The sequence below is a fragment of the Bos indicus x Bos taurus genome, chromosome 27 (genome assembly GCF_003369695.1).
Source record: "Bos indicus x Bos taurus breed Angus x Brahman F1 hybrid chromosome 27, Bos_hybrid_MaternalHap_v2.0, whole genome shotgun sequence".
Lineage (NCBI taxonomy): Eukaryota > Metazoa > Chordata > Mammalia > Artiodactyla > Bovidae > Bos > Bos indicus x Bos taurus.
In genome coordinates this window covers 28,725,033-28,747,277 of record NC_040102.1, presented here as the reverse complement: position 1 = coordinate 28,747,277, position 22,245 = coordinate 28,725,033, and the positions used below count along the sequence as shown (strand labels likewise).

Sequence of the window (22,245 nt, the reverse complement as noted above, 5' to 3'; positions counted from 1 at the left end):
TGTCTGTTGGCCTTTTGGTGCGAGCAGAGGGAACAGAATCCTCCAGCAGCGTCCTCCCACTTCCCCTGTTCCCAGAGCGGACACGCACACAGAGGTTCCTAATCCTTGCCAAGGAGAATTGGTATCAGGTTAGTATCTGTCTGGGCTTCCCAGGTGGCTCTGTGGTAAAGAATCTGCTGCCAATGCGGGAGAGACAGGTTTGATCACTGGGGCAGGAAGATCCCCTGGAGGAGGAAATGGCAACCCACTCCAGTATTCATGCCTAGGAAACCCCATGGACAAAGGAGCCTGGTGGGTTACAGGCCATGGGGTCCCAAAGAGTTGAAAATGATTAAGCAACTGAACAAGCATGTAGTATCTATCTTTTTAGCATAGGTTAGGACTAACATCAATGTGCTTGAAAACCTGACTAAGCCAGGCTCACTCAAGTGATCACTAGAATTTTTTTTTTTTTTTTAAAGCCGGTGTATGGCACCAGAGCATTCCAGCTACCAAGACTTGTCATTCATAGAATTGTCCTTGTAACTCACTGAACTCTTTAAAAAAAAAAGCCTCTATGCTACCATAAAGGCTTGATTTCTTTTGCTGCTAAGACTGGCTCAGACAGTAAAGCGTTTGCCTACAATGCGGGAGACCTGGGTTCGATCCCTGGGTCGGGAAGATCCTCTGGAGAAGGAAATGGCAACCCACTCCAGTACCCTTGCCTGGAAAACCCCATGGATAGAAGAGCCTGGTAGGCTACAGTCCGTGGGGTCGCAGAGTCGGACACGACTGAGTAACCTCACCTTCACCTTAGCTGAGAATCACTGACCCATCCCAGCCTGCGCCACATCTAGAAATACTACGTTGTTAACTTTAACAAATTTCATTTATTTTTGGCTGTGCTGGGTCTTTGTTGCTGCATGTGGGCTTTCTCCAGCTGTGGCAAACTGGGGCCTGCTCTTCATTGCCGTGCATGACCTTCATTAGTTGCCTGAGCCATGTGGGATCTTAGTTCTCCAACCAGGGATGGACTGCAAGGCCCCGGCATTGGAAGGGTGCAGTTTTAACTACTGGACCTCTCCTTTGCCACTTCTTCCTTCACACTCTGGGTAACACCTCTACCCGCTGCTCATTGCTACCACGCTCTACAGGGTTGGATCTCTTCTTCATTGAGAGCATCACTTCCTCTAGTTCCGCCCACATGCTGTAGTACTGTGAATACAATGTATTTCCTGAGCAAAACAAGAGTCCTCCCCCTCACTCTTGCCTCAGCCTCCCATTGGACGCATCAAGAGAAGGAGGTGGGAAACAGGTGGTCTCGAGGTGGGGGGAGGAGGGGCGGTCTCGACCTCTCCCGCTCCTCTCTCCCCACCCCCACTTCATCTCAAGGAAAGCTCCTCAGGGTTGAAGTAAAACCAGTGCCAACACGGGAGTGTCTGTGTTGCCGATTTGCATAGCATTGTCCTGAAGTCAAAACAATGCTAGGAATGGTAAGGTATGCCCTTCATGGGTTCCATGCAGCTTGGTAGGATGGTGCTGCGGCAGAGATGGGAACGCCGGCTAGTTTTTAGCTGATCAGATGGGATGTGGTCAGTAGCTGATCACCAGCTAAAATAGTCACAGGTCCCAACTCCATAGTCATGTGTGGTCTTGTTAGTTCAGCATTTCTAGATCTACTCCCTAGGCCAGGCACTGTGTCAGGTGTTGCTGGAAGACAGAACAGCCTTGGCCTTGGGGAAGGGCGTAAGTGCACTGTAATTTGGGTCAGGAGCTTGTCTGATAGATCCTTAGCTTAGACCCTGGTGTGGAAGTGACTGCAGAGGTGCCTGCAAGGTGGGGCTTGCCAATAACGTGGAGAAAAGAATACAAGGGTTAACCACTTGTAGGTGCCGGAGACCACACAATCCATGTAAAGTTGGGGTGAGGGAAGGCTGGGGATGAGAAAGGTCTCTGTGGCGCTAGAAATCTGGAACTCGATAGCCTAAGAATCCTGCTGCTGCTAAGTCGCTTCAGTCGTGTCCGACTCTGTGCGACCCCAGAGACGGCAGCCCACCCGTCCCTGTGATTCTCCAGGCAAGAACACTGGAGTGGGTTGCCATTTCCTTCTCCAATGCATGAAAGTGAAAAGTCAAAGTGAAGTCGCACAGTCGTGTCCGACTCTTAGCGACCCCATGGACTGCAGCCTACCAGGCTTCTCCGTCCATGGGATTTTCCAGGCAGGAGTACTGGAGTGGGGTGCCATTGCCTTCTCCACAGAATCCTGAAGTTTCTTTAAAAATCTGGGCATGGGGGCTTCCCTGGCAGTCCAGTGGTTAAGACTCCTCCCTTCCAACCTGGGATGCGTGGGTTCAATCCCTGGTCGAGAAACTAAGATCTCACGTGCCCTGTGGCATAGCCAAAAAAAAGAACCTGGACATCAATTGGCAGCAAAGTCAATGGTTTTCTAATCTGAGCACAAAATATTCATGGGCAATTACTGTGCTGAGTAGTTCCCATTACTGAAAATTTGCACCCTAAATGTGTTTCAAGGAGTTAAAATAAAGGAAGGAAGCTGAGTGATAATCATACATACCAGGATTATGACTTCAGTGAGGGTATCTATGGTGAGCAAATACCATCCATCAGTCAAAAGATAAGGAGCACTTACCCACCAAGTTCTTTCACAAAATACATTTTGCTTTTCTTTCAACGTATATCCCTCTGAGTTTGGGATCAGGAAAGGAATGTTGAAAGCACATAATTTCGTACTCATAATTACAGATACAAGCATCAAAACCAAGGCACAGACTTGAATCCTGCATATCTAAGCATCGTTGATTTTCATGCTCCGCATAGCTTTGGTAGCAGATTGCTTGCTATGAAGATATCAAAAGGAGCAGGTGCTTTTAGCTCCTGGGCTGATGCAGTTGTGGAGGACAGGAAGTCCAGGTCACTGTCAAATGGTTTGTGGATGTTTTGAAATTCTGCAATGGATTGTTTCTTTTAAAGAAATCTTATGGATCCACCATTGACAAAATGCATAATTAAACTCAGAGCAGAATTTGAAAAGCACTGACTTGGATGGGATGCCCTTGCATGGGATAACTGATGTTGATGAACTGTGCCCTCCCATACCCCCTCTCTCCCATCAGTTCCTCCATCCGCACTGGCCCTTTCCCCCTTCTCACTGGGTCCTTTGATGCCTGCTCGATTGTGCCATGTTTCCCCTATAAACCTAACGCAACCCCTGCCTTTTACTCTGCCACTCTATTCTGTCTCTCTGGGCATCAGAATAACACCTGGAGTGCCCTTGACCATATCCCTCACAGGTGAAGCTTCTTTTAAAGCCATACACATGGTTTCAGAGGGACAGATGTGACCGAATTGGGGGCGAAAAGGACAAACGGATGACTAGTCATGCAAGCCTGTACAACAAAGCCATTCATGGGAAAAGAGGCAAGCTGTGTACCGTGCCCCAGGCCAACAATGGCATTCGATTCCCACTGATCCGATTTTATAAAGCATCATAGGCTTCCTCCTTGATAAACTGGCAGACTCTAGACAGGGAGGATGCCACCGATGTCACTTCGTGCTTTGTCGTAGCCCTCGATCCTGTCTCCATATGACAGTCTCAGCTACAAACCAGAGCCTGTGCTCGGCAGACAAAGGGGAAACCAACAGCACTCGGAGGCCCAGGATGATGGCTTCTGACCGTTCATCACCACCTATCAGCTCCCCGCTGGTGCGGCAGCCCAGCACATTTTCCGTTTTTTCTTTTTGTCCATGCCTCTCAGCTTGTGGGATCTTAGTTCCCAGACCAGGGATCCAACCCGAGCCCTTGGCTGTGAAAGTGCAGAGTCCTAACCACTGGACCCCAAGGGAATCCCCAGCACATTTTTCTTATCCATCCTCTCTTCTTTCTCTTTCCTTTCTTTCTCCCTCTTCCACTGTTTGAGGCTTCCCTGGTGGCTCTGACGGTAAAGAATCTGCCTGCAATGTGGGAGGCAGATTCAATTCTTGGATCAGGAAGATCCCTTGGAGAAGGGAATGGCAACCCACTCCAGTATTCTTGCCTGGGAAATCCCACTGACAGAAGAGCCTGGCGGGCTGCCATCCATGAGGTCACAGAGTCGGACACAGCTGAGCGACTAACACTTTCCTCCCTTTAACCTCTTTTTCTCCATCCCAGCCTGTTTTCTGGTATGACACAGAGTCCCAAAGCCATTGCAGAACCCTCATGATGGGCCATCATTGTCATCAGTGATTCAAAAGATATACCAGTTCTGAGGGGTTGATAGCCAAATGGTTGTATGAGCAACCCCAGGGACCAGCTCTGAGTTTCTATGTATTTAATATTACATGTGTTCATTAAGTCTCAAGAAGGCGGCTGATAGCCTCAAAGATCCATGGTGATGCTGATAAATTAAGGACATGATGCAGTGTGAGAGAAGCCAAGAAATCCAAACCCCAAAGAAGGAAAAACCAGGCTTTCTTCAGTGGGAGACCTGGATCTGGAAGCATAGTGGCTGTCAAGTTGGGCATGTTAGAAAAAAAAAAAAAATCCATACAAATCCAAAATGTAATAGTGAAGCTATACACAGTCCAGGACTCATCCTCCCAGCCTTCTTCAGTATTGAGCAAATCTCTCTGGGATTACTTTGCTCATATTTTATGTCTGCGCAAAACCAAAAAAGCTATAAAAAGGACCATGAGAAAAAAGCTGGAGTATTTTAAGTGTGGATGGATAAAGACCAAGGGGCAAGAACTTAGTGGTGACATTCAATATTATGTTGCAAGTATGCATCTCTATCATGGACTCTGACCTTCCAGAAATGTATTGTTTTCTTTAAGTTATCTTTGACCCTGAGCCACCAATTTTTTTTCCATCTGCAGAGCTTGCCTTCCTCCCCAGATTATTCATGAATCAGTCTCACACAAATCAACCCCCTCCCTCCATCCTTCTGAAAAGATGATTCAGCCACAGAGATGTCCATTCTCCGGTCCCCAGAGACCCTGCCTCCATCACTGTCCGTGTCCAGTTTGTTACGTGTGAAGCTTGTTGGGATGTTGAGAGCGCCGTTTGTCCAAGTCCCACATAGCGGCCTTCATGGGCACCATCTCTGGAAGTTACCTGGGAACGAAGAGGCAGGTGCCCAGTAACCTTGGAACCAGCCACTTTGATCCTCTCCAGGCTGAAGAGTCAGTTGTAGAGTGAGTCACCTGCATTCCACAACAAACATTTTGCTATTTCTGTTTTATCCCATATCTATCCGTCTAGCCTTTGTTCATATGCTATTCAATTGCATTTCAAAGCAAGCTTCAAATACCAGTACACTTTAACAAAAAAAATTTTTTTTGACCACAGCCTGTGGCATGTGGGATCTTAGTTCCCCAACCAGGGATCGAACTCTTGTACCCTGCATTGAAAACACAGAGTCTTAACCACCAGACCACCAGGAAGTCCTTAGATAGCAGTATACTTACATTAAGTTGTATAGCCAACTTTTTTTTAAAACAAGTGAACTGAGTATAATCAGAAATCTGCCTCGCATATGAAGAAGATAAGCATTTTCTGAAAACTTGTGGATACATGGTGATGAATGACTCTGACTCAGGTTGGTTTGAGAAATAACTTAGATATGAAATCATTTTATATTGAAAATGTGATCGTGGCCATAAAGCACCTTTCACTGCCTCAGGTAACATCTCACCTTGCTAAATTATACACTGGGTGTCCAGGCAAAAAGAGGATGAGAGAGACAGAACTATGCATCCAAAGTGTGAGACATCCTTCTCTTCCTGCACATATTAACCTTACTTGCACAGTTACCCATGGAATATTCTCATTTTGGACTTTTTCCACACCCTAAATTTAGCAAGCTAGAATTATCTTTAAGGCGCCACTTGAAGCAACTCTTTTGAAAGGAAGAAGCTAGGGGGTTGGGGGCTGCGGAATTCTGCATTTCCTTGTGGTTAAGATGCCTCGGTCTCAATTTAATTCTTCGGCCAAGACTCAGACTCCTCCTTTATTGTATGCTGAGGGTAGAGCAAAAACAGTCTCGCAGTAAATTCATTACAGGTTTGTAAGATTAAAAACGTATACATTCAGATTAAGAAACAGGCCATGCATTCCAGGCTTTGTGTGTTCTGGCCACGGTGCACACTGAATTGAATAATTGCCTTAACTGTGCCAGGCGGATTTCATTATTTAAAAGGAATTCTCTGTCTGAGTTTTTAATGCCTAAGAAAGTCTTTAAAAGGAGATCTAAGGACTTTTTCATTCATATACTTTGAAACACAAAAATCTTCATATAAAATCTTTTGTTTTTTTTTTTTTTTAAGTACGACATGCCTATAGAATAAAATAAATTAGAAGAAATGTCTTTAAAGCCTGGCTGACAGTGCAGGAAGCTAGCGCAGATCAAGAAAGAGCCGTTTTGAATGAACGCGTTTTGCTCATAGTGATTTGTTTTAAAAGGGGTAAGGGCTCAGGGGTTGAGAAACAAACGGTTGCCTGGCAAGAGTCAGCGATGAACTGGGTCTGTGTTTTAGGAAACCAGGGGTCCTCTCCCTTCTGCTCCTCATTATGAGGTTAATTTGTTGAGTGGAATAAACAGAGCCAGCACCGGAATCCCAAGAATGGGTTTTAAACCCAACTCTGCCTCTAATTAGCTGGGAGGCACTGGCCTTATTTCTTACTCTCTTTAAAGCCTTGCTTTTCTCCTCTGTAAAATGGAGATCGTGGGAAATGCCTGGGAGTGTGGTTAGGAAGAGTACATAAAAGAACGCATAATAAGGCTCAAAGTCACTTTCAAATACAAGCTCTTTATGTTTCTAAAGTCAACTCTCCAGATAAGGGGACTAAGAGACAGAGGTCTCAGAAATAAGAAAGTCTTGTGGGTTTCTCCGAGTTGTCCTAATGAATACAGCATCCTTTACGGAGCAGAGACTGTGTGGCAGATGTTGCATTAATTTTTTTAAAAACCGGTGTATATTGCTTTACAATGTCATGTTAGTTTCTGCTGTACAGTGAAGTGGATCAGCTCTTTGTATACATATATCCCCTCCCTCTTGGACCTCCCCGCCTACTGCCTGCCCCATGCCGCCCCTCTAGGTCATCACAGAGCACTGAGCTGAGCTCCCAGTACTAAACAGCAGGTTCCCACTAGCTAGCTATTTACTCACGGTAGTGTGTATATGTCAACCCTAATCCCCCAGTTCATCCCACCATCCCCTTCCTCACTGTGTCCATATGTCCATTCTCTACATGTGTGTTTCTATTCTTGCCCTGCAAATAGGTTCATGTGTACCATTTTTCTAGATTCCACATATATGCATTGATATACGATACTTGTTTTTCTTTTTCTGCACTTATTTTGTATAAAGAAGATTTGCTTTACTTCACTGGACATAGCTGAGACCTATTGAATATGCCACTTATAGAGAAGTCATATGGATCATTGTACTTAGAGTCACATGTTGAAAAGTACGTATTTCAAAATTTTCCTCTTTATTCAACTGCCAGTGCATATTAAGTGCCTCCCATTTCCAGCCACTGTACCCGGCGCCAACCCACAAAACCAGTATGGTCCCTACTCCTAAGACACTTATAGTCTAACGGGAAAGACAGAGACAAAGCAAACCGAACAGACACACAGCAACCACGACAAAGTGTGCAGTGCCTCCTAAATGAATGGGCCCGGGTGTGGAGGTGAGTCCAGGAAAGGCCCCTCTGAGACCAGAAGAATGACAAGACGTAGAGAAAGACCAGACAGAAGAGGATCTGTAAGGACTTTGAGGCTAAACAGGGCTTGAGTTATTGGAGAGCAAATCCAGTGTGGTTAGAGCTTCGTGAGAAGTCGGGGAAGACAGTATAAAATGAGGCTGAAGGGACTCAGGGGTCAGATCACGTCAGGGCCCGGGTGAGGAGTTTTAATTTATGATACTGGGATTTAAGCGCAGAAGTGACTGACTTGAGGTAGTGGTTCAATGGAGACGCGGTGCTGAATGAGAACAAACGCCAGTGGCCAGATGGGAGGGAGGGAACAGCCAGGATGACCGTCAGGTTTCGGCCTAAAGGACTTGGTGGGTGGAGGGTTGCTTGCTCAAAAGGAGCAAGATGATGGAAAGAAAAGCTTTGGAGAGGAGGATTCAAATTTTAATTTAGAAATGTTAAGTTTAGGAAATTCCCTGATGGTTCAGTGATTAGGACTCTCCACTGTAGAGGTCACAGGTTCTAGCCCTGGTCGGGGAATTAAGGTCTCCCAGGCCTCCCGGCCGAAAAAACCAAAACATAAAAAACAGGAGCAGTGCTGTAACAAACTCAATAAAGACTCTAAAAGTGGTTCACATTTGAAAAAAAAAAAGATTCCATGCTTCCACTCTCGGGGGCATGGGCTGGCTCTCTGGTCAGGAAGCTAAGATCCTTCAGGCTTTGCAGCACAGACAAGAAAAAAAGAAATATGTTTTTTTTGTTGTTTTTTTTTTAAATATTAAATTTACCCACAAGACCTACAAAAGGAGACAGAAGGAGGTAGAGATTTGAGTGTGTGATTCTGAAGGTCAGTGGTGGGTATGGACATCCACAGTGGGGTTTGGACACCCTAACCCTAAACCACAGTGTTGAAGGTTGTGGGCAGTATGAGATCACCTCGGGAGAGAGGGTCAGCGATGGAAAAAAAAAAAAAGACACCTGCTGAATTCTGAGAAACTAGAGACTGTCAAGATCAGGAAAAGGCAGATGATCCCGGAAAGGAGTGACAGAGAGACAGGAGAGAGACCAGGAGGGGTGGGCTCCCCATAAGCAAGAGAAGATGGTGCTAAGGAGAGGAAGGTCAAGAGCCGGGTGTATCTTAGGAATCAGGTAAGAGGGATGTGAAAGTGTCCACTGAATCTGGCTGTGAAGGGGACGCTGATGGCCTGAACAAGAGCAGTTTTGCTGGATTTAGGGGGGTGCAGGCTTGGTTGAGCATCTTGAAAAGTGAATGAGAAGCAAGAAAGAAGCAAGAAAGAAGCTATTGTTAAAAAACAGAAAAGAAATAAGTGGATCTAAATGTATATCAAATTGGTCACATAGCCATAAAGAAAAGGAAATTTATTTCAAGTGACTGGCATCTTGATGGCAGCTGATTGATCAGGGTGCTGGTGGCTGAAGGTTGTGATGGCTGTGGCAATTTCTTAAAATAAGACATTAGTGAAGTGGGCCGCATCGATTGACTTCCTTTCATGAATCATTTCTCTCTAGCAGGCACAGCTGTTTGATAGCAATCCATCCACAGGAGCACCTCTTTAACTCTGGAATCAGTCCTCTCAAACTCTGTCCAACTGAGTTTATCTCGTGTTCTAAATCCTTCGTTGTCATTTCAACAGTCTTCACGGCATCTTCACCAGGAGTAGCTTCTATCTCAAGAAACCATTTTCTTTGCTCATCCGTAAGGAAGCAACTCCTCAACCATTAAAGTTTTTTTTTTCATGAGGTTGCAGCAATTCAGTCCCATCTTCAGGCTTTACTTCTAATTCTTTGAGAATCACCAAAAGGGGATGAGGAGACAGAAAGTGAAAAAACGCTGTTAGAAAACCGGGACCGATGGGCTTGCTTGACGCAAGTTTGCCACAAACCTTCAGTTTGTAAAAAAAAGCACTATCTTCAAAGTGAAATTATAAATAAAATTAGAAAATTACCATTTTGTAACCCCTAATAAAGCAGAGATCATCTATGGCTGCTAATGCCACCAAGGGAGAGGCTGATAAGGAAGTTTATGTCAGATATTTCTCTCTTATCAATAATAGTGGGAAGTGACGTGCCTCCTGCGATACAGTCAGGACACAGCCCTGCCCCCCAAGGCTGCTCCTGGCCATGGTCCTGCCTCTAGATCTAACTAGCTCTTCACAGGAAATGGGGGCGATAGAGGAACAATTTAAATGACGCCAAACAGAAGCAATCTGCCAAATTCAGAGCTCTGGTCCCTTTACAGGAAGAAATGGTCCTTCTTCTTCAATGGCCCTTTTTTTTTGGTTTGTTTTTGTAAAGAGAGAAGTATTATAAAGTATTAAAAACTTAAGGGATACAACCAGATGTGAACTTTTCATAATTTAAGAAAAAAAATCTGAGTGAATGTTAAGTGGGGAGTTGGAGACAACACGAATAGGTTTGTTGTTTTCTTTCTTTTTTTTTTTTTTTGTAAGATATTTCGCTGAGGGACTTTCCCTGGTGGTTCAGTGGTTACGACTCCACCTTAAAAGACTCCACCTTAACCACTGAAGGGGATGCAGGTTCGACCCCTGATAGGGGAACTAAGATCCCACATGCCATGGAGCAACGAAGCTTATGCTCTGCAACTACTTAGGTGGTGAGCCACAACTAGAGTCTGTGCACAGCAACGAATGACCCCACAGATGCAACGAGAATCCTGAGTGCCCCAATGAAGACCTGGTGCAGACAAATAAATAGACCTTTTGCTAAGCAGAGAAAGAGGGTAGCTCCAGAGGAATGCGGCATCAGGGAGGACGTTTTAGCAGTGGAACAGAGTGAGCCTTTTGGAAACTAACAGTAATGATGGAGTAGGGAACATAGGAAGGTCATGCCATTGGAACGAGGTCCTCGAGGAAAAACAAGTAAGCGGGATCCACACCCTTGTGGAAGGAACAGCACGTGGGGAAGATGTTCTTTGATCATATACCACCTTAACAAAAGAAATGATTGTAGACGTATTACACTGAGAGCACAGGCACAAAAAGGAGGCCAAGTGAACCTAAATTTTAGGAGGGAGAAAGGTATATAATTGGAGATGCCGTGGGCTCATATCATAGTGAAAGTTAATTCACTTAGTCACATTTTCAATGTGACTACAACTGTTACTTTGATGGATGTTCAGTGTTTATGGGCTTCCCTGGTGGCTCAGACAGTAAAGAATCTGCCTGCAATGCAGGAGACCTGGGTTCAATCCATATTTACAAGACTCTTTTGCTTTATAGTTCTCTGTAATGTTATGTTATGTTTTTTTCAGTAGTCATGTATGGATGTGAGTTGGACTATAAAGAAAGCTGACTGCCAAAGAATTGATGCTTTTGAACTGTAGTGTTGGAGAAGACTCTTGAGAGTCCCTTGGATTGCAAGGAGATCCAACCAGTCCATCCTAAAGGAAATTAGTCCTGAATATTCATTGGAAGGATTGATGCTGAAGCTGAAACTTCAATACTTTGGCCACCTGATGTGAAGAGCCAACTCATTGGAAAAGACTCTGATGCTGGAAAGAGTGAAGGCAGGAGGAGAAGGAGACGATAGAGGATAAGATGGTTGGATGGCAACACCAACTCAATTGTCATGAGTTTGAGCAAGCTCTGAGACTTGGTGATGGACAGAGAAACCTGGCATGCTGCAGTCAATGGGGTCAAAAAGGGTTGGACACGACTGAGACTGAGCGACGGGACTGAACTGAACTGATACTGTTTCAAAAGAATTTTGGTTCATTAAGAGCCATTTGGTGCTTGTTCTACAGGTTTTATGAATGTATGTACTTTCAAAATAATTAGTATATTCTTAGTCCAAGAGTTATAGTCATAATCAATGTTAAAAATTTTATAGCCTTATATACAAAAGGATATAGTGGTTGCCTCACTCTCTGTGGGTATTCAAGGGTTTAAATATTATATTATCATTTTCTATTTGGCCTATAAGCAGAAAAGTCTCTCTGCGCAAGCAGTAATTATTTTACAGTGTGTTTCAGAATCCTGTTATTAGCCATGTTTAGACCATCCAAGCCTTGAAAGACGTAGTTGGAATACAGTCAAGCTGTAATCACATGAGCTTTTCAGTTCAGTTCAGTTCAGTCGCTCAGTCGTGTCTGACTCTTTGTGACTCCATGAACTGCAGCACGCCAGGCCTCCCTGTCCATCACCAACTCCCGGAGTTCACCCACACTCACGTCCATCGAGTCAGATGCCATCCAGACATCTCATCCTCTGTTGTCCCCTTCTCCTCCTGCCCCCAATCCCTCCCAGCATCACAGTCTTTTCCAATGAGTCAACTCTTCGCATGAGGTGGCCAAAGTACTGGAGTTTCAGCTTTAGCATCATTCCTTCCAAAGAAATCCCAGGGCTGATCTCCTTCAGAATGGACTGTTTGGATCTCCTTGCAGTCCAAGGGACTCTCAAGAGTCTTCTCCAACACCACAGTTCAAAAGCATCAATTCTTCTGCGCTCAGCCTTCTTCATAGTCCAACTCTCACATCCATACATGACCACAGGAAAAACCATAGCCTTGACTAGACGAACCTTTGTTGGCAAAGTAATGTCTCTGCTTTTGAATATGCTATCTAGGTTGGTCATAACTTTCCTTCCAAGGAGTAAGCGTCTTTTAATTTCATGGCTGCAGTCACCATCTGTAGTGATTTTGGAGCCCAGAAAAATAAAGTCTGACACTGTTTCCACTGTTTCCCCATCTATTTCCCATGAAGTGATGGGACCAGATGCCATGATCTTAGTTTTCTGAATGTTGAACTTTGAGCCAACTTTTTCACTCTCCTCCTTCACTTTCATCAAGAGGCTTTTTAGTTCCTCTTCACTTTCTGACATCAGCTTTTACACTTAATTTAATAAACGGGAGCAAAAACTTCATTTTCACTTTAAGTCATCAGATCTATGGTCTTGGAAAACCTGAGAGGCACTACTAAATGTTTAGCCACAAAATCCCTGGAATTTACTGCATTCTTCCATTTCTCCTTAAAGAAAGGTTTAAAACTCTAATCTCTTTATACATAATCACATTCATACATAATTTTACTTAAGTATATAAATATCATCATGGATAAGCTTTGTAAAAAGATGTGGCCATTTTTTCCCCTTTCTGTTTGGTTCTCTTAAGCTCATGCATTTTCCTCTGCTCCTTCTTTACCCCATGTCAGCATCCATGGTCATCTGTGCAGAGACTGTGGGATATAGACTGGCATATGTCTTCCTTATGCAAATATTCTTAGACCTGAAGGCATTAACTTTAAAGCACTGTCTGATAACTGGGAGATCATACCATCTCTTGCATCTTACACTCGCCACTGCACAACACTTTGTGGAAACCCCTCCTGCCTGGTCCTCTGGTTTAGCTCTATTTCATTCTGTTAATAAATGGCTGGGGAATTCCCCAGTGAGGATGCATCTTGATGAGCTTTCATTTTGTTTTCAGGGTTTTGCCTTACGAACAGTCACACAAGGAACCTTGTTCCTTTGTGGTCTTAAACCCATATCCTTATATAGAGTTATTTGTATTTGATGGAGTCTCAAGACTACAGTTGCCACTGAATTCAGTTATTCTTTCAAGGGGTGTTGCCAGATTGCTTTCCAAAAGCTGGGGGAGGAGGAAGAGTTGAGGAGAGGGAGGCAACGTGGACAGCATGCCTACTCCAAGGAATGAAGTTGTATAGATTGAATGAGGGGACAGGTGGAGAGTAAAGACCAGTCCAGTTGACATTATTATTAGTTCTTTTCCTAGAGACTGGGAGCTCCCCACGTCACCACCTGGGCTTCTGTCGAGGGGGCCCATTCACGAGGTACACAGGGGTAGTGACATTCCAGGATTGGGTACCCGGGGGGTCTACAGAGAAAAGGAAGAGCCAGGAAGAGCAAAGACTTGGGGATTTATCAGATCCAGTTTTAATCGCATTTTACCACTTTCCACTGTGAGATCTTGGGTAAGTTTCTAAACTTTGAAGTTTCAAAGCTTCAGTTTCCTCATCTGCAGGACAGAGATAATGATGCCAGCCTCGTAGGGTGACTGTGAGGAGGAAACATCGGGCTTGAGGCCCAGAGCAGAATGCCTGGTGCCCCCTAAAGGTGTCACTTTTTCTCAAATGCCTTGCTTATAGCTCTTCCCTCAGCAGATGAAAAGCTGTTGAAGGCAGGAACTTCATCAAATTCATCTGTGTATCCTTTTTAAAAAAGTATCTATTTCTATTTTTTGACCGAATGGCATGTGGGATCTTAGTTCCCTGACCAGGGATCAAACCTTCATCCCCTGCATTGGAAGCACAGAGTCTTAACCACTGGACCACCAGGGAAGTCCCAAGATTTGTTATTTTTCAAATGTGCACCACTTTTTAAAGTCTTTATTGAATTTGTTACAATATTGTTCTTGTTTTGTGTTTTGGTTTTTTTTGGCCGAGAGGTATATAAGGTCTTAGCTCCCTGTGTGTGTGTGCTCAGTCGTGTCGACTCTTTGCGACCTAATGGGCTATAGCCCGCCAGGCTCCTCTATCCATGTAATTCTCCAGGCAAGGATACCGGAGTGGGTTGCCATTCCTATCCAGGGGATCTTCCCGATGCAGGGATCAAACCCATGTTTCCTGCATTGGCAGGTGGCTTCTTTACCACTGAGCCATCTGGGAGGCCCTTGACCAGGGATCAAACCCACACCCTCTGCTTTGGAAGGCAAAGTCTTAACCACTGGACTGCCAGCCAAGTCCCACATCTTTGCACTTTTATCTATCCAATCCCTCACTTGGTTTTCTCTCCTACCAACTGCTTTAAGGTCTTTTGCTCAATAGTGTGTATGTGTGTGTGTGTGTGTGTGTGTGTGTGTGTGCACGCACACTCACGCTCAGTTGTGCCTGACTCTTTGTGACCCCATGCATTGTAGCCTGCCAGTCTCCTCGGTCTGTGGGATTTCCCAGGCAAGAATACTGGAGTGGGTTCCCATTTCCTACTCCAAGGACTCTTAATGACCCAGGGATCAAACCCAAGTCTCTTGTGTCTCCTGCATTAGCAGGCAGAGTCTTTACCACTAGGGCTGCCTGGGAAGCCCTTAAAGCGACACTGATTCAAATAGGAGCAACAGCACATCTTTTATCAGGGAAGATTTCAGACTTACATTAGAGAGGCTGCTAAGAAGAACACCCATGATCCACTACCCAGATTCAACATGATCATCTTGTTTCATCTCTCTCAATCACTTCTTCCCACCACCCCTCTCTGAAATATTTCAATGTGAATCCTATATATCAACTGATATCAGTTGTTCATGCATGCGTGCTCAATCGCCTCAGTTGTGTCCGACTCTTGTGTGAATTTCCAGGTGCTGTTCTCAGAGTATGATCTGGAGCCCCCTGAGGGTTCCCAAGACTCTATTAGGAGGTCTGCCAGGTCAAAACTATTTTTATAATAATATTAATATATTGTCTATCTTTTTCATTCTCATTCTTTCATGAAAGTATTTTGGAGTTTTGCAACAGACTGAATGCAGCAGCAGATCTGAGAATCCAGCTTTCTCCTATTAAACCAGATATGACAGCTGAAAATATTTACAGAAATGTTTACCAAAAAATATGGGCTTCCCTGGTGGCTCAGACAGTAAAGAACCTGCCTGCCACACAGGAGACGTGGGTTTGATCCCTGGGCTGGGAAGATCCCCTGGAGAAGGAAATGGCAACCCATTTCAGGATTCTTGTCTGGAGAATCCCATGGACAGAGGAGCCTGGCAGGCTGCAGTTCATGGGGGTGCAAAGAGTCAGATATGACTCATCAACTGGCACTTTCACACTTTTTCACTTTTTACAAAAAAGTAAAGATTTCTACTCTTCTTGACTTTTGTTTTATCTTGACAAATAGAATTGATTTTCATAAAATAAATTTTAGTTAACATATAATGAATGGGGTTATTATTGCCATATTTTTTGCAATTCAATGAAAATTTTGTCAGTTTTCATTTCTTGCATAGAAAAAATATATCTATCAAAATACTATCTAACAAAAGCAATTTGGAATCCTCAATACTTTTTAAAATTATTTTTTAAATTGATATTTAATTCACATACCATGGTGCTCAGTTGCTTCGGTCGTGTCTGACTCTTTGCAACCCTGTGGACTATAGCTTGCCAGGCTCCCCTGTCCAGGGGATTCTCCAGGCAAGAATACTGGAGTGGGTTGCCATCTCCTCCTCCATCATATACCATAGGACTGGCCATTTAGAGTATATAATTCAGTAGATTTTAGTATATTTACAAGTTGGGCAACCATTACCACGAGTTAATTTTCAAACATTATTATCACTCTAAAAAGAAACCCCAAAGCTGTTAACAGCCACTGACAATTCTCTGTTCTCAACCAGATTTTTTTTCTTTTTTTGGCTGCACTTAAGAGGCATGTGAGATCTAGTTCCCCGATCAGGGATCAGATCTGGGCATTCTGCAATAGAAGCACAGTCTTAACCCCTGGACCACCAGGGAAGTTCCTCCTCAATCCCTTTCTGACTTCACTGATGTGTCTACCCTGAACATTTCCTATAAATGAAATCCTTCAGTTCAGTTCAGTCATTCAGTCGTGTCCAACTCTTTGTGACTCCATGAATCGCAGCACGCCAGGCCTCCCTGTCCATCACCAACTCCTGGAATCCACCCAAACCCATGTCCATCGAGTCGGTGATGCCATCCAGCCATCTCATCCTCTGTTGTCCCCTTCTCCTCCTGCCCCCAATCCCTCCCAGCATCAGAGTCTTTTCCATTGAGTCAACTCTTCACATGAGGTGGCCAAAGTATTGGAGTTTCAGCTTCAGCATCAGTCCTTCCAATGAACACCCAGGACTGATCTCCTTTAGGGTAGACTGGTTGGATCTCCTTGCAGTCCAAGGGACTCTCAAGAGTCTTCTCCAACACCACAGTTCAAAAGCATCAATTCTTCAGTGTCTGGCTAATTTCATTTAACATAATGTCTTCAAAGTTCACTCATATTGCAGCAGATATCAAAACCTCATTCCTTTTTATGGTTGAATTGTGTTCCATTGAATGTACATACCACGTTTTGCTCAGCAGTGGATGGGCTTTTAAGTTGTTTTCATTTTTGGCTGTTATGAATAATGTTGCTAGGAACATTTGCATCTAAGTTTTTGTATGAATACATGTTTTAATTCTCTCGGCTACATACCTAGGAATAGTTTCTGGGTCTCATATGATTAATTCTTTGTTATTCTATATTTAGGGGGCTTCCCAGGTGGTGCTAGTAGTAAAGAACCTGCCTGCCAATGCAGGAGATGTTAAGAGATGTGGGTTCGATCCCTGGGTCAGGAAGATCCCCTGGAGGAGGACACGGCAATCCACTTCAGTATTCTTGCCTAGAGAATCTCATGGACAGAGGAGCGTGGCAGGCTACAGTCCATAGCGTCATGAAGAGTCAGACACAACTGAAGTGACTTGGCATGCACGCATCCATGCAGTTTATATTTAACTTTTTGAGAAACCATCAAACTGCTTTCCACAACAGCTGCACCATTTTACATTTCAACCACCACTGTCTGAGTGTTTCACCATCTCCACATCCTTACCAAAATTTATTTTCAGTCTTTTAGATTCCAGTTATCTTTGTGAGTATGACTCAATAGTTTTTAAAGCGTGTAAAGGCTTCTGAGGCTAAAAAATTGAGGACTGCTTTTCTAACAAATAATTTAAAAAAAAACATAAAAGCATTTGTATAAATAAAAGTTCATAGAAACAAGACAGATTGGTGATTGCCAGAGGCAGGGAAGGGCACAGATGAAATGCGTGAAGGTGGTCAAACGGAATAAACTTCTAGGTTTGAAATAAATATGTTCTGGGCATGTAATGTACAGCATGGTGACTATAATTAAAAAACACTGTATTATTTATTTGAAAGTTGCTAAGAGAGTACATCTTAAAAGTTCTTATCACAAGAAAAAACATTTAACTGTGTGGTGATGAACATTAACCAGACCTCTTGCGGTGATCATTTTGCAATACATATTAATCATTATGTTGTACAGCTGAAACTAATGTTAAAAAATAAACATAATAACACTACCAAATTAACAATAATTCCACAAAGTTGTATGATACTAGGGTAATCAAATTTGCCTGGGACAGACCCAATTTACACCTTTGTACCAGCATAACTATTAGAAGTGTCTCCTTTAACTTCAACATACCCTGTTTAGATGACAAATTATATGAACACGCTGAAATAGAACTATGCTCAAATTTCCCCAATCGTCTTCAATATATTTTTTACAATATGTTTATTGAAAAGAAGATACAACATTGCATTTGACTGAGGTGTCTCTAAAAACTGTATCAATTCTCTCTTCTATCCCATTTCCTTTGTGCTAGTTATTTATTGAAGAAACTAGATAATTTGTGAAATTTCCTGTATCCTTAGTTCTGCTGCTCATATTGACTTGGTGTTTTGATCTGTTTCTGTGTCCTCCATGTTTCTTGCCATTTCACAAAGTTAGATCTAGAGGTTTGATTATATTTAGGGTCAGTTTTTGTGCAAGAATATTTCATAGACGGTGTGTATTTCCTGTTGCATTGCATCGAGGCACATGGCATCTGGTTGTCTCCCTTTCAATGATGTTAAGATAATCAGTGGGTTCAGGTTTTGTTAGCTTGATCCAGCCATTATAAGTTTCCCATCAATGTTCCACTTCATAATTCCAATAGCCACGAATGACTGTTGCCTAGTCCCAGAGTTTTATTAGGAGCTGTGAACAGTAACTTCCCAATTCTACTAGTTCTGTGACATTTGCTGCCCTTACAAACTATCTGGGTACCCTGAAATCCATAGTAGAATAAACGCTTGTTTTTTTCCCCTTTTACCAATTTTAAAATAAAGATTTGGTTCCTTAGGTCATACAAGCGTGAATGATGAGAGATTTTTATTTTATTTTTTAGTATTACTATAAGTGAATTCATGGACTTGTGGATATTAGATGTGTTTCAATCCATTAGTCATTATTCTTTCTTAAGTCCAAGTTGTTCCATCTTTGGCTAAAGGGTCCCCCTTCATCCTTGCTCTTGGGTTCTTTTCACATAACTTCAGTAGCATTTGATGGCTACCTTGCTTTCTGTCATTATAAAACACCTCAAGCTCATCTTATACAATCCTTGCCCCAGTTCTAACATCAGTCATTTCCTCAAGGAATCCTGGCTATTCAGTGGACAATGGCCTTTAAATTGTGAATGTGGACACAAGAGCTGCTCGTAACCGTTGGATTATCATTACTTCTTGGCCTTTTCAGTGAACACAGTTAGGATATATTTATTTTATAGAATAAGAAAAATTAATCTTTAATCACACTACCATTGCCGATTCAAATATTTGCTTATGAAATTTTCACCTAACTTCATTGATTTCATACTTGTATATCTTTATCTGTCACTGAAGATCTGGTTTCTAACAACATTAAGACTTTTATGCTATTTTATATACACAAAATAAGTAAAATATACATGCTGCTGCTGCTGCTAAGTTGCTTCAGTGGTGTCTGACTCTGTGCGACCCCATAGACGGCAGCCCATCAGGCTCCCCCGTCCCTGGGATTCTCCAGGCAAGAACACTGGAGTGGGTTGCCATTTCCTTCTCCAATGCATGAAAGTGAAAAGTGAAAGTGAAGTCGCTCAGTCGTGTCCGACTCTTAGCGACCCCATGGACTGCAGCCCACCAGGCTCCTCTGTCCATGGGATTTTCCAGGCAACAGTACTGGAGTGGGGTGCCATTGCCTTCTCCGAAAATATACATGCAACAGCACCTAAATAACAATACCAGTATTATTACTAACAACTACTGTTACTGAATGCAGCTTGGTTTTTTTTGCCATTCTTTTCTGTTCTTAGGCTATATCACACTAAGGATGTATAGCCAAAATCATCAGTTTTAAAGTCAGTTTCTTATTTTTCCATGTGATTATGCCAGTAACTTAAAATATACTTTGATTCTTGGCATTTTTTTCCTTTGTGGGAAGTGCTTTGTTATTTTCTTTTAAAAATAATTACATATTTACAAGATCCCAAAGTCAAAACTGAGTATAAGACCGAGTAGATCAAAAGAAGTCTAGCTTCCACACCCATGGTTTTCACCTTGTTCTTTTCTTATAAGTAGCCCTTTTAAAAATGTGTGCAATTTCTTCTTCCATTGCTGCTTTTAAAAAATGTGAGCAAATGCACCACATCTTTCTTAGGAAATAGGCCACATATATGTGATGTATGCTTTTTTTTTTTTTTTGACGGCACTGCACAGCATGTGGAATTTTAGTTCCCCCACCCAGGATGGAACCCACTCCCCCTGCGTTGGACATGCAGTCTTAACCAATGGACCCCAGGGAAGTCCCTCAGCCTTGCTTTTTTTCACTTAACAATATATCCTAGGGTTCCATGGCCTCCACAGAGATGGTCTTCATTCCTTTGTACAGCTGCACAGAACTGCACTGTGTGGATGTACGGTGCTCTATTCAGCCAGTCCTCTGCGGATGGACTTGTGGGTTCAACAAACATTTATTGCATGACTAAATTGTGCCAGGCACTGGAGATAAAGCCATGGTCTCTGGCCTCCGGAAACTCAGTGTGCAGAGAGGGTGAGCTCTTGCAATACAAGTACTTTCCTCATAAGGAATTAACTTGGATCCACTTAGCACAAGGGGAATGTGGAACAGAGCAGACAGGGTCTAGCAGATGAGGGGTACAATAATGGTCTGCGGATTGCCATCTTGCTCCCATAGGGGCCAATATCTGATATGGGAGAATCCCCTTGGGAGGTCTTCTTAATCAACGTTGGATATTGCTAAGAAAACCATCAGTGCCACCAATTGGTCAGAGAAAAGAAGGTCAAGTGAAAGGAAGAATGGAAGGGTCCTAACCATAAAATTCCCCTACAAGGAGGAAATAAAAGTTAATACAGAAGCTGTGGTTTAACAATAAGAACACCTGTATTAAATTTACAAGAGACTAGGGATTGTTCTGAGCCACGTATATTTAACTTCTTTATTTCTCATAACATTCCTAAGTAGGCAGTATTACAACCCACAGAGAAGTTACTGAAATTTTGGCCAAGGTCGGGGGTGGGGGTCGGGGGAAGAGGGGGTTGGAAGCAGGAAAGAATTGCAGACAACATCTACAGATAGGGTGTTTGATGCTTTTGAACTGTGGTGTTGGAGAAGACTCTTGAGAGTCCCTTAGACTGCAAAATGATCAAACCAGTCCATCCTAAAGGAAATCAATCCTGAGTATTCATTGAAAGAACTGATGCTGAAGCTCCAATACTTTGGCCACCTGATGCGAAGAACGGACTCATGGAAAAGACCCTGATGCTGGGAAAGACTGAAGGCCGGAAGAGGAGAGAACAGGGTTGACATGGTTGCATGTCCTCACCTACTGGATGCACGTGAGTTTGAGCAAGCTCTGGGAGTTGGTGATGGACAGACACCTGGCGTGCTGCAGTCTATGCGGTCGCAGAGCGGGACAAAACTGAGCGATGGCACAACCGTCCTGTCCACGGCGGAATGAAAGCTCAAGTTTCCCCTCACCCTAATCACGCTCTGGGGATCGGAACCTGCTCTTGACACCGTCCCACGCCCCGAGATCTGCCTCAGGACAGCCTAGGGGCTCAGAACCCTGAGGAATCCGGGAGACCGGAGACGACCTGATGGGCACACCGCGGAGACTAAGCCGGCCCTCGGAGCCGCGTGGGTTTGCGCAGCGACCCCAGGCCTCCCTCTAGAGGCGGCCAAGGAGGCTCTCCGACGCCCCCCCCGGGTGTCCGCCGCGCGTTTTTCCGCGCGCGCTCCCGCCCACGTCTGGGCATAAACGGAGTGCGCTTCCCCGGATTCCTACTGCACGATGGAAATTACAGGAAATCACCCGGCAAATTCCCAGACCGGCCCCTGAGAAACGCGGGAACTAACCTTCACGCCGGGAACCCACTGCGTCAGTGGCCGGCGCTTTTCCGGCAACTTCGGGTGGCGGCCCCGCCCCCACAGTAGCGGGGACACAGGCCGGCAAGCACGTCTTGACAATCTACCCTCGCGACCCTTCCACGTCCCCTGCGGGTGAGTTTCCCCACAGAACTGCGACTACACGCGCCAAACGGCTCTCAAAAGTTGACGTCAAACCAGAGTAAAAACAACAGTGCGCGTACTAAATATGTAAAAAAAACATCAACCACCAAGATATAACTAGTTCATAAAACTTCCTTGTAACTATAAAAGACCCTTTTAGTTCACGTCAGACGGGTAATGTGCCGGTGTCGTAACAAGGTTTGCAGGGAGGCACATGTCACGCAGCAGCATGAACACCCAATCATCATGCTCATGAACTACAAAAGGATCATCTTGACTAGCTGATTAAGGCGCTCCAGGGACGGGACCACTAACTTTTCACGAAGGACGACAGGTGTAGGGCTTATTTATTTATACTTGTATATAAAGTCCTGTATATTTTATCACCGTCACCGACATTCCGTGATATTTCTTTTGTTTCTACCTTAGTAGGCGGAAACAGAAAGAAAATATCTAGGTGG

General features: G+C 43.9%; 1 non-coding gene across 1 annotated transcript; it reads right to left on the bottom strand.

Moving 5' to 3' along the window:
- Positions 1-21,948: 21,948 nt before the first annotated feature.
- LOC113885120 lies at positions 21,949-22,053 on the bottom strand. Its single transcript, XR_003509159.1, has one exon. It is a non-coding gene; the product is annotated as a small nucleolar RNA U13 (small nucleolar RNA).
- Positions 22,054-22,245: the final 192 nt, after the last annotated feature.